General features: G+C 43.3%; 3 non-coding genes across 3 annotated transcripts; 1 reads left to right on the plus strand and 2 right to left on the minus strand.

Annotated features, from left to right (window-relative positions):
- Positions 1 to 1,080: 1,080 nt before the first annotated feature.
- Positions 1,081 to 1,166, minus strand: trnap-agg (transfer RNA proline (anticodon AGG)). The gene is given in 2 exon segments: positions 1,081 to 1,116; positions 1,131 to 1,166. It is a non-coding gene; the product is annotated as a tRNA-Pro (tRNA).
- A 1,190-nt stretch (positions 1,167 to 2,356) lies between these two features.
- trnad-guc (transfer RNA aspartic acid (anticodon GUC)) lies at positions 2,357 to 2,428 on the plus strand. Its single transcript has one exon. It is a non-coding gene; the product is annotated as a tRNA-Asp (tRNA).
- A 975-nt stretch (positions 2,429 to 3,403) lies between these two features.
- trnag-ucc (transfer RNA glycine (anticodon UCC)) lies at positions 3,404 to 3,475 on the minus strand. Its single transcript has one exon. It is a non-coding gene; the product is annotated as a tRNA-Gly (tRNA).
- Between the last annotated feature and the right edge of the window lie 11,897 nt (positions 3,476 to 15,372).

The raw sequence follows: 15,372 nt of genomic DNA on the forward strand, positions 1-15,372 counted from the left end.
TTTTAGGGAATTATGTATCTGTATTCCCAGATCCCTCTGTTCTACTACACTCTTCAGTATCCTACCAATTACCTTATATGTTCGAGCTTGGTTTGTCCTTCCAAAGGGCAAAACCTCACACTTGTCTGCATTAAACTCCATCTGCCATTTTCAGCCCGTTTTTCTAGTTGGTCCAACTCCCTCTGTAAGCTTTGAAAACCTTCCTCACTGTCCACTACTCCTCCAATCTTTGTATCATCAGCAAATTTACTGATCCAATTTACCACATTATCATCCACATCATTGATATAGATGACAAACAACAATGGACCCAGCACTGATCCCGTGGCACTCCACAAGTAAGACGTCTCACAACACCAGGTTAAAGTCCAACCGATTTATTTGATAGTAAACTCACAAGCTTTCGGTGTTTGCCCCTTCGTCAGGTGAATGGAGAGTTCTGACCTCAGACAGAGCATATAACAGCACACAGTTTACAGATTACTGATTAGAATGCGAGTCTTTACAATTAACCTGCTATTCCTGTCTTAAAGATGCGGACAATGTAAGTAGAAAGAGCGTTAGGCATAGGTTAAAGAGATGTGTATTGTCTCCAGACAGCACAGTAAGTGAGGTTTTGCAAATCCAGGCAAGTCATGGGGGTTACAGATAGTGCGACATGAACCCAAGATCCCGGTTGGGACCCTTCCACATGTGTGTGGAACTTGGCTATCAGTCTGTGCTCAGCGACTCTGCGCTGTCGTGTGTCGTGAAGGCCGCCTTGGAGAATGCTTACCCGAAGGTCAGAGGTCGAATGCCCGTGCTATAAGGCAGCAGCAGCTTCCGATCCACCCTGTCTATTCCTTATATACCTCAATCAGGTCTCCCCTCAGTCTTCACTGCTCTAATTATAATAGTCTGATCCAATCCAGTCTCTCTTCATAGCTCAAATTCTCCTTCCCAGACAACGATCTGCCCACTGGTAAATGGGCCATGTTCTGCTGTAATATATTCTCTGCAATGATTTCTCGGGAACTCTAATCTGCTCCTGATTTTAATCATTTTCGGAATCTACTTTGAAAAAACATTAAAGAAAACCCTGGGCTCGTCCGGGATTTGAACCCGGGACCTCTCGCACTTTAATGTGGGGACCCTAAGCGAGAATCATACCCCTAGACCAACGAGCCAACTGCCAAAGCGATTTGAATGGAAACAGCTTTTCAATGTGTCCCACAGCTTATTAACCATCTTTTCGTAACAACATTGTAAAATCAGGAATGTTCCCGAACAATGTTCCATTTCACTGTCTGTTCTGGTGAAGATCAGAAGCAGTGATATCAGTTTTCACCACTCGCCAAGTCGACCTGTGGTTGTAACTCGCCAGTCGCGTCGGTAATCTCATTCTGACAGCCGGATTTGATGTGATTTAATTTATTTTTGTCACATGAAATAGTATACAGTGAAAGGTATGGTTTCTTGCAGACAAAGCATACCGCACATAGAGAAGGAAAGGAAAAAGTGCTGGATGTAATACCACGTCATCTTTCCACAAATAAGGGGACCAAAACTGGACACAATATTCCAGTTGTGGCTTCATCAACAGAACTGAAACAATATTTCTCTACTTTCTTGCTCCAGTTCTTTTGCAATATATGCTTACATTAAAATTGCCTTTTAAATTATACATTTTACCCGCATAGTGACTTTCTGTGATTCTGGACAAAGACAGCCAGATCCCTCTGCCCAGACGGATTTTGAAACTGCTTTCCAGAAGGATAATAATTTGCCTTTCGCATTTATCCACGTTGAACCCCATCTGCCAAAAACTATCCAATTCTCCGAGTATAACTAGATCCATCTGGAATATTTTTACATCCTCTTCACCACCTCCTTTCCCACAAATTGTGCATTATTCGCAAATTTTGTCCTGTTACACTCGACAAAAGAAAAACAACGTATTTCTTGACAAGATAAAAGTAAAATTCTGCGGATGCTGGAATCTGAAACAACAAATGAAAATGCTGGAAAAACTCAGCAGGTCTGACATCATCTGTGGAGAGAGACCAGCTGAGATTGTCCAGCATGTTCAGACTTCAAGACCCCGTCTTTCCTCCAGAATTAAAAAGAACATGCGGTTTGATATGAACGGCAAACGCACCTTTCTGTCTCCACCTGATTTGCTTCTTTTTCTTCATGCATCCATCTCATTCTCTTTCCTGCTAATCCAAAAGTCTTAATGAGTTAGTTAAAGCCGCTGTTTGCTGCATGAAATGGTTCTCCGTATTGGGGAAAAGAACTGATCTCATCAGAACGGAGTTATCGCTCCGGAAGTGTAAGTGACAAGTGTACAATGCGTATGGTCGCTTCCCTGGTGAGCTCCTCGTTAGTATAGTGGTTAGTATCCTCGCCTGTCACGCGGGAGACCAGGGTTCAATTCCCCGACGGGGAGTTTGTCGCAATTTTATTATGTCAAATTGAACTTGTGTTGTTCTCTAACTTTGAAAATAGAAACGAAAAAGACTGTCAAGAAATGAAACTTTCAAAAATGCAAATCTTTACATTTGTACCGACACTTTTCGTGACCTGAGATCAACGTTCGTTCAATTCATCAGCATTTTGGTTCACCTTTGATCTGGCGATGTCACGTAGTCAACATGTCGAATATTCTGATGAAATTTATTTCTTATGTTCTGTGTGTCATTCCATCAGAATCTTTCTCTGAAATGAGACCTTGTTTTGTCCTTGCGCTCCTGATGCTGTTTTTGTTTTCAAACACATTAAAATTTCCCTCATGGAACCAGAGAAAGCGAACAGCACTGAATCATTCGGCTTATCTTGTCCATGCCAGCCCGAGGGCACCCAGGTGTCCTCTTCAAGATCACCTTCCTGCACTCGGCCCGGAACCATGGAGCTGAAAGCATGATGGCCATCCAAATACTGGGCACCAAAGTAGCAGAGGAGATCCGGGTCAGCGGCTGCCGGAAGCAAACGTATTTAATGAAAATCGGTGCGAGCAGGACTCGAACCGGTGTGGGGAAACCCCATTGGATTTCTAATACCAACGCCTTATTCACTCGGCCATCGCAGCTCCACGGCTTACCCACCAAATATAATCACCTCAGTAGCGTTCATACTAACTTCATCAGGCACCGTTGTTATACAAAGCACAGTGTGTGAGCTGAAATTTGTTCCTCTACTTTTACTTTGTCTTCTTGTCTCTGACGAAGAACTGATTGATTAGGTCAGAGACTTGTGTTTGTAGCTCAATAATTTTTATGTAGAAATGAGTTAGGTCCGAATAAACACAGGAAAAAGAGAAATCTCTACTGTATTTCATTGTAGTCAAATGTTGTGTCCGCCCTGTTTCGATCCACTCTGTTGAAAACACAGGAGGAAGTGCAAAAAGTTGTAAATACATTATCAATGCGATAGCCGGCAATCGAACCCGGGTCAACTGCTTGGAAGGCAGCTATGCTCACCACTATACCACCATCGCTCGCCATGGATAAGCATCTCTTATTTGTAATAGTTTTAATTACGGAACTTCCTCAGTTGCTGATTCCATCAGGCACTGGGAGAGCCCGGAGCGCAGTTTGGAAACTGAACTTGGCTTGTCTGGTTGAAGCCACCTTTTTACAATTGTTCCTTACTGGGAACTCATTGATCAATTCTGAGGCCTGTTCTTTCATTTCACAAAGTTTCCACTCAAAGCAAATTGAAGCTGAATTTTCCATTACAAAGATCGTGATGGGGAGGATTTTTAGTGAATTTCATTTTAAGAGTGTCCACCTCCTGTTGTGACCTGCGATAACTCATTAAAAAAAAGAACAGTGATGGCCAGGAACGGACCCTTGGTCAAATGTTCGCACAGTCACCACTCCATCACCATCGCTCACCTGGCTCTGTCACCCACTCTGTAAGAAAGTCCAGCTCTGACAGTGAATCTGTTTCCCTCCAGGTCCAATCGGAGGATGGTCAGAAACTGTCACTGTCAGAAACTCCATGATCAGCGAGTGTGGGATGGTTATTTAACTGGCTGTCACTGGTTGGTGAGGTTGTGATTTACTGTTACCTGTCAGTGCAAGAGCAACAAATAAAACTATACAAACACTTAGTTGGGGAAAGGGCTTCTCTTGAGGCACTGGGAGTATTTGTATAATGGATATCTGGTTCTGTTCAGTTTGACGGTTGTCACGTCTGATACAATTTTTTCTTGTATTTTTTTCCCACGACGTCCTTTCCCATCGCGACCATACTTTTTGTGTTGGCAAAATCCTTCTAACTGTCCTGACTTGAGACAATCCACATCCCCTTTAACTTGTGACTATCTCTGTCTCCACCTTTACTGTCTGTATTTTTAACGGCTTGATTACCCGAAAAGATGCGCATTCGAACCATTCTTCTCACTCCAATCTGTAATTATCATACTATTGTGCTCCTGTCTACTTGTCAACCTCCCTCAACTCATCTAAAGAAGGAACAGCGCTCCAATGCTCGTGATTCCAAAGTTAACCCGGTGTTGTGAGACTTTTTTATTGTGTCCACCTCAGTCCAACTCCGGCACCTCTACATCAACACTAGTGCGAGCAAATCATCTGTTGAGGAAATAGGAAAATGGATCAGAATTGTTGACGTTCCATTCTCCGTCCTCACTGTTCAGAACCTTAACCACGCATTCCAGGTGGAACATTAGTTTCTATATTTCTAATTTCAAGGTGTTATTATGTTGATAAAACTGTCTGTCATATTGGGCAGACTGAGTGACTGCGTTATGAAGCATCTCTGTTCAGTCAAGAAACATCACTCGGATTTCAGTCTCCAGTCATTTTAATTCTTGATCTTGATTTATGCTGATTTTTTTTTCCATCTCAGCCTCCTATAATGATCCAATAAAGCCCAGTGTAAACTCCAGAAACAGAAAGTCATTCCTCAATGAAACATTTTATCGCCTTCCAGATACAATTTCAGACATTAAACTCAGCTCCATTTTGCTTCGAATTTTCTTTGCAGGTTTCTATTTTATTCTCATGTTTACTCTTGCTTTCCTTTCGGGAGGCACCAGTTCATCATTCTGCCAACATCAACACATTTTAGACACATATCTGTTTTCTTCACCTTTTCCTTTAGATTTACACCAACATCTCTTCTGTTATTTAATCATTCCTGCTCTTCACCTTGTTTCGAAACGGCAGGGAACAGTTCATTCTCGATTCCGTGATGAGTGACGAATGACAATATATTAACGTTCTGACAGATAACGAGCATTTCCGCCTTTTCCCTGGAACTCTGCACATTCTTCCTTTTTTAAAATAACAGTCTAATTCCTTTTGGAATGCTTCAGTTGAACTATCCTCCACTCCCCAGCAGCACATTCCATTCATTAAGCACTCGATGTGTGAAAAACATTTTCCTCGTTTTTCTATTCCCCCCTTTGATAATGACTTTAAATCTCATCTCTTTTATTCCAGGCGTAGGAACAGTTTGTTCCTTTCCATTCTGCCCAGGTGTGTCTTGAGATTTAGTACCTCGATTAAATCTTCTTTCAACATTCAATTCTCCAAGGAAAATAGTGCCAAACTCTCTAATCCTTTCTCAATAGTGAAGTTTCTCAGTCCTACAAACAACATCATGAACCTTTTCTGCAGCCTCTCAAACGCCTTCACATCCTTCCGATTGTGTGACTTCCGGAATTGGACACAATACTTCAGCTGTGGATGTTTTAGTGTTTTAGATGATTTGAATATAACCTCCTTGTTCATGCACTCAAAGCCCCTGTCAATAAAGGGTACAATTCAATATGCTTCATTAAACTATCTCTCCACCTGTCTTGGTCTGTCCAATGACTGATACACATACACAACCAGCTCCATCTGCTCCTTTACTTGTTGTTATCTCCCTATAATCTTCCAAGGAGAATGAATCTCTTTAAAATCCTCTGCTTTGGATTTCATCTGCAACTTGTCCACTCGTTCCGACAACTTGTTTATCTCCTTTTTGAAGTTTTGCACGATTCTCCTCGCAGTTAACAATGTTTCCAAATTTCACATTGTCCACAAATTCTCAAGTTGTGCCCTTACACCATTAGCTTCTTCACTAATATGTACTGGTGTATTTTCAAAGGCTTTGCAGCTTGTGTGGATATAAAAGTGTTTTACTGCAGATTGAAGCATTTCACGGAAAAGGCAACCAATGTCTATAATCTTCACGTAAAAGTCACAAATAATTCCACGACACAGCACCAAGAATGCATTGAAAAGAGAAAGACAGACACAAAAGTAGCAAGATACATTGTCTGCAAACATGTAACGACAGATTAGGTGATACAACACCAGCATACACGGAATTGGACAATCAGTCACTGATGTAAAGGAATTTTGTGTTGAAAATATATATTTGCAAATATATTTCCTGCTCTGTAACTGTGCTCTCTGCCGTTCAGAGATGTTCGCTGTTATTCTATAACGTGTTTTCCTGTTTGTAAATATATTTCCTGTTTTGTATCTGTTCTATCTGTTGTTGAGAGGTGTTTTCTGCTGTTGTGTAAAATGCTTCCCTGTTGTTGTAAATGTGTGTCCGGCTGTGTAAATATGATCCATTGCGTGTCAATATATTTATCAGTTCTGCTGATATGTCGCCTGCTCTGGAAACGTTTTCCCTGTTATGTACAAATATTCTCCGTGAAGGTGTTTTCTGTTCGGCAAAAAAATACTCTGATGTTCGGTGTGGGGTTAACATGTTGCATTTTGTGTTAAGATGTTCGCTGTTCTTGTGTAAAACTCTGGTTAAACGGCAACTGGATAACTATCGCTGAATCTTGACTTCACGTCACCCTCTGTTAGTGAGTGTGATTGGCGAATTCATTGTGTATCCAACACGTGTATGTGAGCGAGGTTGATTCTGTATCTGTTAGTCTCAGGTTGTGGTTGCGAGTTTTTACTTGTTTTATTTATTTATGTGAGGTGAGCTCACTGGCTCGGCCAACATTCATTCCCCATCTCCAACTGATCATGACAATGAGGTGATGGACTTTTTTCTTGAACCGCTGCATTCCCTGAGGTGCAGGTACATCCACAGTGCTGTTAGCTTAACGGTTAGGGAGGGAGTGGCAGGATTTTGCCCCAGCGACCGTGAAGGAGCAGCAATACATTTCCGAGTCAGGATGGGGTGTGGCTTGGAGGGATGCTTCCAGGTACTGGTGTCCCCATGTATGAGCTGCCGCTGACATTCTAGATGGTGACTGTTGTAGGATTGTAAATGCTACCTAAAAAGAGCAGATGCAGAAATACTGTTCCCATTGGCAGGGGAATGAAAGATAGTTTTTAACGTGCTGAGTGTTTAGGACCTGGACTGTCTGAGAGTGTGGCAGAGGCAACATCAAAGCAGGATTGTCAAAGGGGAATGGGAAAGGCATCTGAAGACAAAGGATCTGATGGATTATAAATCAATGACTGGGAAAGAAACGAGATGAACAGAGCTTGTACAGGGCAACACACAGACAAAGGCCGAATAGTCTCTCTCTTTGGATTCTTGGAATAGAATAGAATCCATTCTCAGATTCTATATGTATGAGAGTTGGACTCATTTTCTATCGCTCTGTCTCTCGTATGATATATGAGTGTTGACTGAGTTTTTCTGAGTGAGTGAGTGAGCGGATCTAAGTGAGTGAAATAGTGAGGCAGTGAATGAGTGAGTAACAGAGGCTGAGTAAGTGATTTGCTCTGAGTGATAGAGTGAGTCTGTGAGTGAATGTATCAGAGTAAGTGATTCAGCATGTTTGAAACTCTGAAATAATGACTATCGCTGCACCTGGGTGTGTGAGTGAGTTTTTGTGCCTGAGCGAGTCTGTGTGAGTGAGTGAGTCCTTGTTTATGAGTGAGTCGGCAGAAGTGATTGAGACTGGGTGTGTGACTGAGTCTGGTTTAGTGAATGATTGAGCCTGAGTTTGTGTAAATCTGCTTGAGTGAGTGAGTCTGCATGTGTGAGTGACTCCGGATATGTAAGTGAGTCTGGGTGAGGGTGTGAGTCTGGTTATGTGAGTGAGTCTGGTTGAGTGAGTGAGTATGGGTGTTTGAGTGAGCTTGTGCGAGTGAGTGAGTCTGGGTGTGTGAGTGAGTTAGGGTGAAGTAGTGATTCTGAGTGAGTGAGTGGGTCTGAGTGTGTAAGTGAGTCAGGATGAGTGAGTGAGTCTGGGTGAGTGAGTCTGAGTGTGTAAGTGAGACAGGATGAGTGAGTGAGTCTGGGTGAGTGAGTCTGAGTGTGTGATCCAATCAGAGCCTTGAGTGAGCCTGAATGAATAAGTAAGTTTAAATGTGTGTGTGAGTCAGGGTGAGTAAGTAGGTGTGAATAAATTATGGGATAAGAACCAGGACACTGCTAAAGGGAGTGAGTGTGGAAAGACACAGATGCCCTTGTCCTCCATGCACAGAAACCAATGCACAAAACAGGTCAGGATCTGAGGAATTCCGAAATTCTAATGCAACCCATTTCCAATAGAACTATTGCATGAACCTAGCCGAGGCAGCTATGGGAGAGTGCAACCGGAGATGAATGCAAGTGCATTGTCAGTTAAACCTAGCTTCTTACCTCAGTCCCGCTCCCCCTCACACCCACACCCACCGCCCCCACACCCCACCCCGCCACCCCCTCCCCACTCCTCACTTTTCATCCTCACTCCCTGGTTTTTGGGCCTGGTCTCTCTCTCTCTGCTTCTGCTTCATAAGCAAAAATGCAAAAAAAATCTATCAGTTAATACTGCTGCTTGGCGCATCTTAATGCTCTTGTTTTATTCGTTGTATTACTAAATTACCCATTTATTTGGTTGAAATTGATATTTTTAACATATACCATTTTTGTCTTTTACACCCTTATCCTGCTTAAACGACTCAATGGAACATTGAGTGAAAAACAAATGGAATATTGTCCTCACAAAAAATGGTTGGATGAGTCTGCGCGAGATTGAACTGTTTGTTCAGTAACTGTAACTAATCACCGTCTCCGTGGACGTCAAATGTGACACTGGAGGGTTCAGTTCTTCTATTGATAAGGAGCTGCTTTCGCTCTGACACCCACAGCATTACCATCGGAATTAGCTTTTCCAAAGAGAAAGGGAGGATGGATGATAATCTTCTTTCAGAGTTCAGAATATTATTTCTGTTCTTTGGTATTGAACGGATTTATTATCCCGTCCTTTCCGCTGTCGTTGTCCCTGGTAGGTTTTTGTATTGGTCTTTATTTTTTAGATATTTTGTCCTTAATTGTAACTGTTCTCTTCCTATTTACTCCTTCCGGTTGTTGAAGTCACTCTATGGAACAATCCATTTGTTCTCACTTTTATGTAAAATACGTGTGTCAGACTCACAAGCTCGATCAATAAGATTCCCATTCACCGGTTTCCTTTGAAAAGGTGAAAGTGAACCAGCATTGCGAAGCTTTTCTCCGTATAGGATGCTGGTACACCTGCAGTGCTGATAGGAAATAAGTCCCAGGACTTTGATCCAGCAGCAATGAAAGGACGATCAAACAGGTTAAAGTCAGGATGAGGTGTGACTTGAGAAAAGAAAAGCTTGTTTGTGTCTTAAAGTAAACGATTTTGCAGCACGGAGAGAGGCAGTTCAGCCCATCGTGTCTGCAGCGACTATCAAACACCTATCTATTATTTTATGCGTCAATTGGTCCACTGCCTTGTATGATATTGCGTATAACTTGCTCGTCTACCAATTTATTAAATGTAATGTTTCCCGCCTCGAGCAATCTTTCAGGTGGCAAAACTCAGATTCCCACCTCGTTCTTGTTTTCCGCAAATCCCCTCTAAATTTGCCGTCCCTTACCTGGATAATAAGCTCCCGGATTACTGCGAGCGAATAAGATCCTTCCTAACCATTAATCATCCAGGCCATGTTTCGCACCTGTTCCTTCAGAGGGCAGAGTTCGGGGGTTTGGGAGGTTCTGTTGAAGGAGCCTTGGTGAGTTGCTGCAGTGTCGATGTCACACACTGCAATCACTGTGCGTCGCTAATGGAGAAAGCTGATGCTAAATGTGATGGATGGGATTCCAATCACGCGTTTTTTTTTGTCCTAATTTTGTCGAACTTCTTGAATGTTGCCGGAGATTACACCATCCAAGTTTTGGAGAGTGTTCCATCACACCCTGACCCGTGGGTTGCCAGTGTTGAAAAGGATTTATGGATTCAGAAGGGGAATTACGCTGCACAGAATTCACAGTCTCTGATCTGCTCTTGGAGCCAAAGTAATTATATCGCAGACCCCGTTTACATTTTTGGAAATTGTTACCAAGAGGATATTGACAGCGCCGCTTTCAGAGATGACAATTCATTCTATATCAAGTGGAGATCATTGGATTCGATGTTACTGCAGATAGGTGCGTGTGCGGTGAGAATGTTACCTGTCATATTTCAGTCTAAGCCTGAATGTTGCTGGTCCTGCTGCCTATAAACTCGGAATGCTTCAATATCTGTGGAGATGTGATTGAGTCTGGCATTCTGCATTGATCAGTGGAAAGCTCCATTTACAATATTTTGATAGGAAAAAGGTCATAGCTGAAGCAGCTTCTGATGATTGCGCCTCTGGCACTAGCCTGAGGAAGGCGGGCAGCAATGACCTTGGGGTCGGATGTTTCAACTAAAAAAACACCACAACCATTTTCCATTGTGCCAGGTGTCACTCCTACTAATAGAATGTTATCCGTCTGTTTCCCTTTGCCTCCAGTTGCATTAGAGCTAGCTGATGCCACAGTCCAAACAGCTTCTACAAATACATGAAGGGTAAAAGAGAAACTAGGAAGAGGATAGGATCTCTTCAGGATCAAAAAGGTTACCTATGGGTAGATTCACCAGAAATGGGCGAGATCCTAAATGAATGTTTCTTATTAGTATTCACTGTTGAGAAAAGTATTGATGTTAGGGAACTTGGGGAAACAAATAGTGATGTCTTGAGCAGTGTACATACAACAGAAATGGAGGTGCAGAAAGTCATAACGCGCATCAAGATCGATTAGTCCCCGGGACCAGATGAAATGTTTTAGCTGGGGGAAGGGTAATTATGAGGCCATTAGGAGAGAATTAGGAAGCATAGGTTGGACTAGGAGATTCCAGGGACTGGGAACGTCCGAAATGTGGAGTTTTTTCAAGGAGCAGCTACTGCGAGTCCGTGATAGCTATGTCCCTGTCAGGCAAGGAGGAATTGGTAGGGCTAGGGAACCGTGGTGCACTAAAAAAGTTGATTCGTTGGTTAAAAAGAAAAAGGAGGCTTATGTTTGGATGAGACTTGAGGGCTCGGGTAGTGCACTAGAAAACTTTAGATTGGCTAGGAGGGAGTTGAAGAGTGAGTTAAGAAGGGCTAAAAGAGGACATGAGAAGACTTTGGCTGATAGGATTAAGGAGAATCCTAAGGCGTTCTATAGGTATGTCAAGAACAGAAGGTTGGTTAGGGCAAGATTAGGGCCAGTTATAGACAGCAGAGGGAAGTTATGTGTGGAACCGGAAGAGATTGGAGAGGCATTGAACCAATATTTCTCTTCGGTGTTCACGCAAGGGGACAAGAATATAGCTGAGGAGGACACTGGGTTGCAGGGGAGTAGAATAGACAGTATTACAGTTGATAAGGAGGATGTGCTGGATATTCTTGAGGGTTTGAAAATAGATAAGTCCCCTGGTCCGGATGGGATTTACCCTAGGATTCTCTGGGAGGCAAGAGAAGTGATTGCAGAGCCTCTGGCTCTGATCTTCAGGTCGTCGTTGGCCTCTGGTATAGTACCGGAAGATTGGAGGTTAGCGGATGTTGTCCCATTGTTTAAGAAGGGGAACAGAGACTTCCCCGGGAATTATAGACCGGTGAGTCTCACTTCTGTTGTGGGCAAGGTTTTAGAAAAAGTTATTCGGGTTAGGATTTATAGTTATTTGGAGAGTAATGAATTGATTGGGGATAGTCAGCATGGTTTTGTGGAGGGCAGGTCGTGCCTTACTAACCTTATTGAGTGTTTTGAGAAAGTGACCAAAGAGGTGGATGGGGGTAAGGCAGTTGACGTGGTATATATGGATTTTAGTAAGGCGTTTGATAAGGTTCACCATGGTAGGCTTCTGCAGAAAATGCAGATGTATGGGATTGAGGGTAATCTAGGAAATTGGATCAGGAATTGGCTAGCAGATAGGAGACAGAGGGTGGTGGTTGATGGTAAATATTCGTCATGGAGTTCGGTTACGAGTGGTGTGCCTCAGGGATCTGTTTTGGGGCCACTGCTGTTTGTAATTTTTATTAATGATCTGGATGAGGGTATAGTTGGGTGGATTAGTAAATTTGCTGATGACACCAAAGTCGGAGGTGTGGTAGATTGTGAGGAAGGGCGTCATAGTTTGCAGGGAGACTTCGACAGGTTGCAGAGCTGGGCCGAGAGGTGGCGGATGGAGTTTAATGCGGAGAAGTGTGAGGTAATTCACTTTGGTAGGAATAACAGATGTGTAGAGTATAGGGCTAACGGGAGGACTTTGAATAGTGTGGATGAACAGAGGGATCTAGGTGTATGTGTACATAGATCCCTGAAAGTTGGGAATCAAGTAGATAGGGTTGTTAAGAAGGCATACGGTGTCTTGGCGTTTATTGGTAGGGGGATTGAATTTAGGAGTCGCAGCGTCATGTTGCAACTGTACACAACTCTGGTGCGGCCGCACTTGGAGTACTGTGTGCAGTTCTGGTCCCCACATTACAGGAAGGATGTGGAGGATTTGGAGAGGGTGCAGAGGAGGTTTACCAGGATGTTGCCTGGTATGGAGGGGAGGTCCGATGAGGAGAGACTGAGGGATTTGGGGTTGTTTTCGCTGGAAAGAAGGAGGCTAAGAGGGGATCTTATTGAAACATATAAGATGATTAGAGGTTTAGATAGGGTGGACAGTGATAGCCTTTTTCCTCGGATGGAGAAAGCTAGCACGAGGGGGCATGGCTTCAAATTAAAGGGGGGGTAGTTATAGGACGGATGTCAGGGGTAGGTTCTTTACCCAGAGGGTGGTGAGGGGTTGGAATGCCCTGCCTGCTGCGGTTGTAAATGCGCCTAGTTTGGGGGCGTTTAAGAGATCCGTGGATAGGTTTATGGACGAAAAGGGATTGGTTTAGGTTAGTGGGTCATTGTTTTTTAACTGGTCGGCGCAACGTCGTGGGCCGAAGGGCCTGTTCTGCGCTGTAATGTTCTATGTTCTATGTTCTAATGTATCCGGGTTATTGTGGGAAACTAGGGACGAAATTGCAGGTCCACTGTTATCTGCAACTTACATGAATGCTTTGGATGATAATATAGGATTCATTGCTCGGAAGTTTGCAGATGACATCAAGATTGGTGGTTTCATGGACAGTGAAAAATTTTGTCTAAGATTACAAGGATCTTGATCGATTAGGCCAGTGGGCTGACGAATGACAGATGGTTTAATTTCAGCAAATGCAAGGTAATGCATTTTGGGAGATTGAACCAGGGCAGGATTTACTCAGCTAATGTCGGGCGTTGAGGGTTATTATAGGACAAAGAATTGTAGGGGTACAGGTTCATAGCTCCTTGAAGGCGTGGTCACAGGTGTACAGCGAAGTGAATAAGGCATTTGTCATTCTTGGTTTCATCGGTCAGAACATTAAATAGAGGAGTTGGGATGTCTTGTTGAAGTTGTGCAAGGCAATGGTCAGGCCACACTTGGAATACCTTGTACAGTTCGGATCACCCTAATATGCAAATAATATTATTAACCTGGAAAAAGTGCAGAAAAAATACGAGGGCACTCCAGGATTGTTGGTTTGCATCATACCGAGAGGTTGGATAGACTGGGATTTTTTTCTCTGGAGCGTAGGGGACTTAGGAGTTATCTTATAGATGTCTATAAATGAATGGAGAGCATTGATCAGCTCGAGAGTCAAAACATTTTCCCAAATGAAGGGGAGACCAAAATAGAGGACAAAGGTTTAAGTTGAGAGGGGAGAGATTCAAAAGGGTTCACAGGGGAAAAAGATTTCATTTTGCTGGGCTGGTGATTGGCTGAAGTGAGCTGCTGCCAGAGACAGAACTGGAGATGGATACAATTTTGTCTTTTAAAAAGTGTTTAGACAATTACGTGGTTAAGATAGGTACAACAGCATATGGGCCAAACGCGTGTAAATGAGACTACCTTACTGGTTAAAAAAAAGGGTGACATAAAGTTGGATCAAAAGGCGAGATTCCCATGCTGTAAACCTTTCTGATTCTATGACTCTGTGTGCTGCCTTGTTGCCCAGTGGAATTTGATAGCACAAGCTTTTGGAGCACCGCTTCTTTATTACCTGATGAAGGAACGGGGCTCTGAAACCCCGTGCTACCAAATAAACCTGTTCAACTTTAACGTGGTGTTATGGCGCTAGTTACTGGGCCTACCATAGGAGAGGTCACCCTGTTGGGAGTCTTTTATAGACCTCCTAAAAGTTCTAGAGAGGTTGAGGAAAGGATTGCGGAGACAATCCTGGTTAGGAGTGAAAGTAATAGGGTAATTGTTATGGGGGACTTTAACTTTACGAATATTGATTGGAGTTGCTATAGTTCTAGCTCGCTAGAGGGGTCAGTGTTTGTACAAAGCGTGCAGGAAGGTTTTTTGTCTCAGTATGTAGACAGGCCAACTAGAGGTGAGGCTATATTGGATTTGGTGCTGGGAAATGAGCCAGACCAGGTGCTAGACTTGGAAGTTGGTGTGCATTTTGGTGACAGTGACCACAATTCGGTTACGTTCACCTTAGTGATGGGAAGAGATAGGCATGAACCTCGGGTCAGCAATTTTAGCTGGGGTAAGGGCGATTATGAGGCTATCAGGAGTGAATTAGGAAGCATGGATTGGATTAGGGGATTACAGGGACTGGGAACGTCTGAAATGTGGAGTTTTTTCAAGGAGCAGCTACTGCGAGTCCTTGATAGGTATGTCCCTGTCAGGCATGGTGGATTTGGTAGATCTAGGGAACCGTGGTGCACTAAAAGAGTTGAGTCGATGGTTAAAAAGAAAAAGGAGGCTTATGTTCGGATGAGATTGGAGGGCTCAGATAGTGCACTAGAAAGCTTTAGATTGGCTAGGAGGGAGTTGAAGAGTGAGTTGAGAAGGGCTAAAAGAGGACATGAGAAGACTTTGGCTGATAGGATTAAGGAGAATCCTAAGGCGTTCTATAGGTATGTCAAGAATAGAAGGTTGGTCAGGGCAAGATTAGGGCCAGTTACAGACAGCAGGGGGAAGTTGTGTGTGGAACCGGAGGAGATTGGAGAAGTATTGAACCAATATTTCTCTTCGGTGTTCACGCAGGGGGACATGAATATAGCTGAGGAGGACATTGGGTTGCAGGGGTGTAAAATAGACAGTATTACGGTTGATAAAGGGGATGTGCTGGAAAT

This window comes from Carcharhinus amblyrhynchos, unplaced genomic scaffold (genome assembly GCF_965287045.1).
Source record: "Carcharhinus amblyrhynchos unplaced genomic scaffold, sCarAmb.v2.hapA scaffold_79, whole genome shotgun sequence".
NCBI lineage: Eukaryota > Metazoa > Chordata > Chondrichthyes > Carcharhiniformes > Carcharhinidae > Carcharhinus > Carcharhinus amblyrhynchos.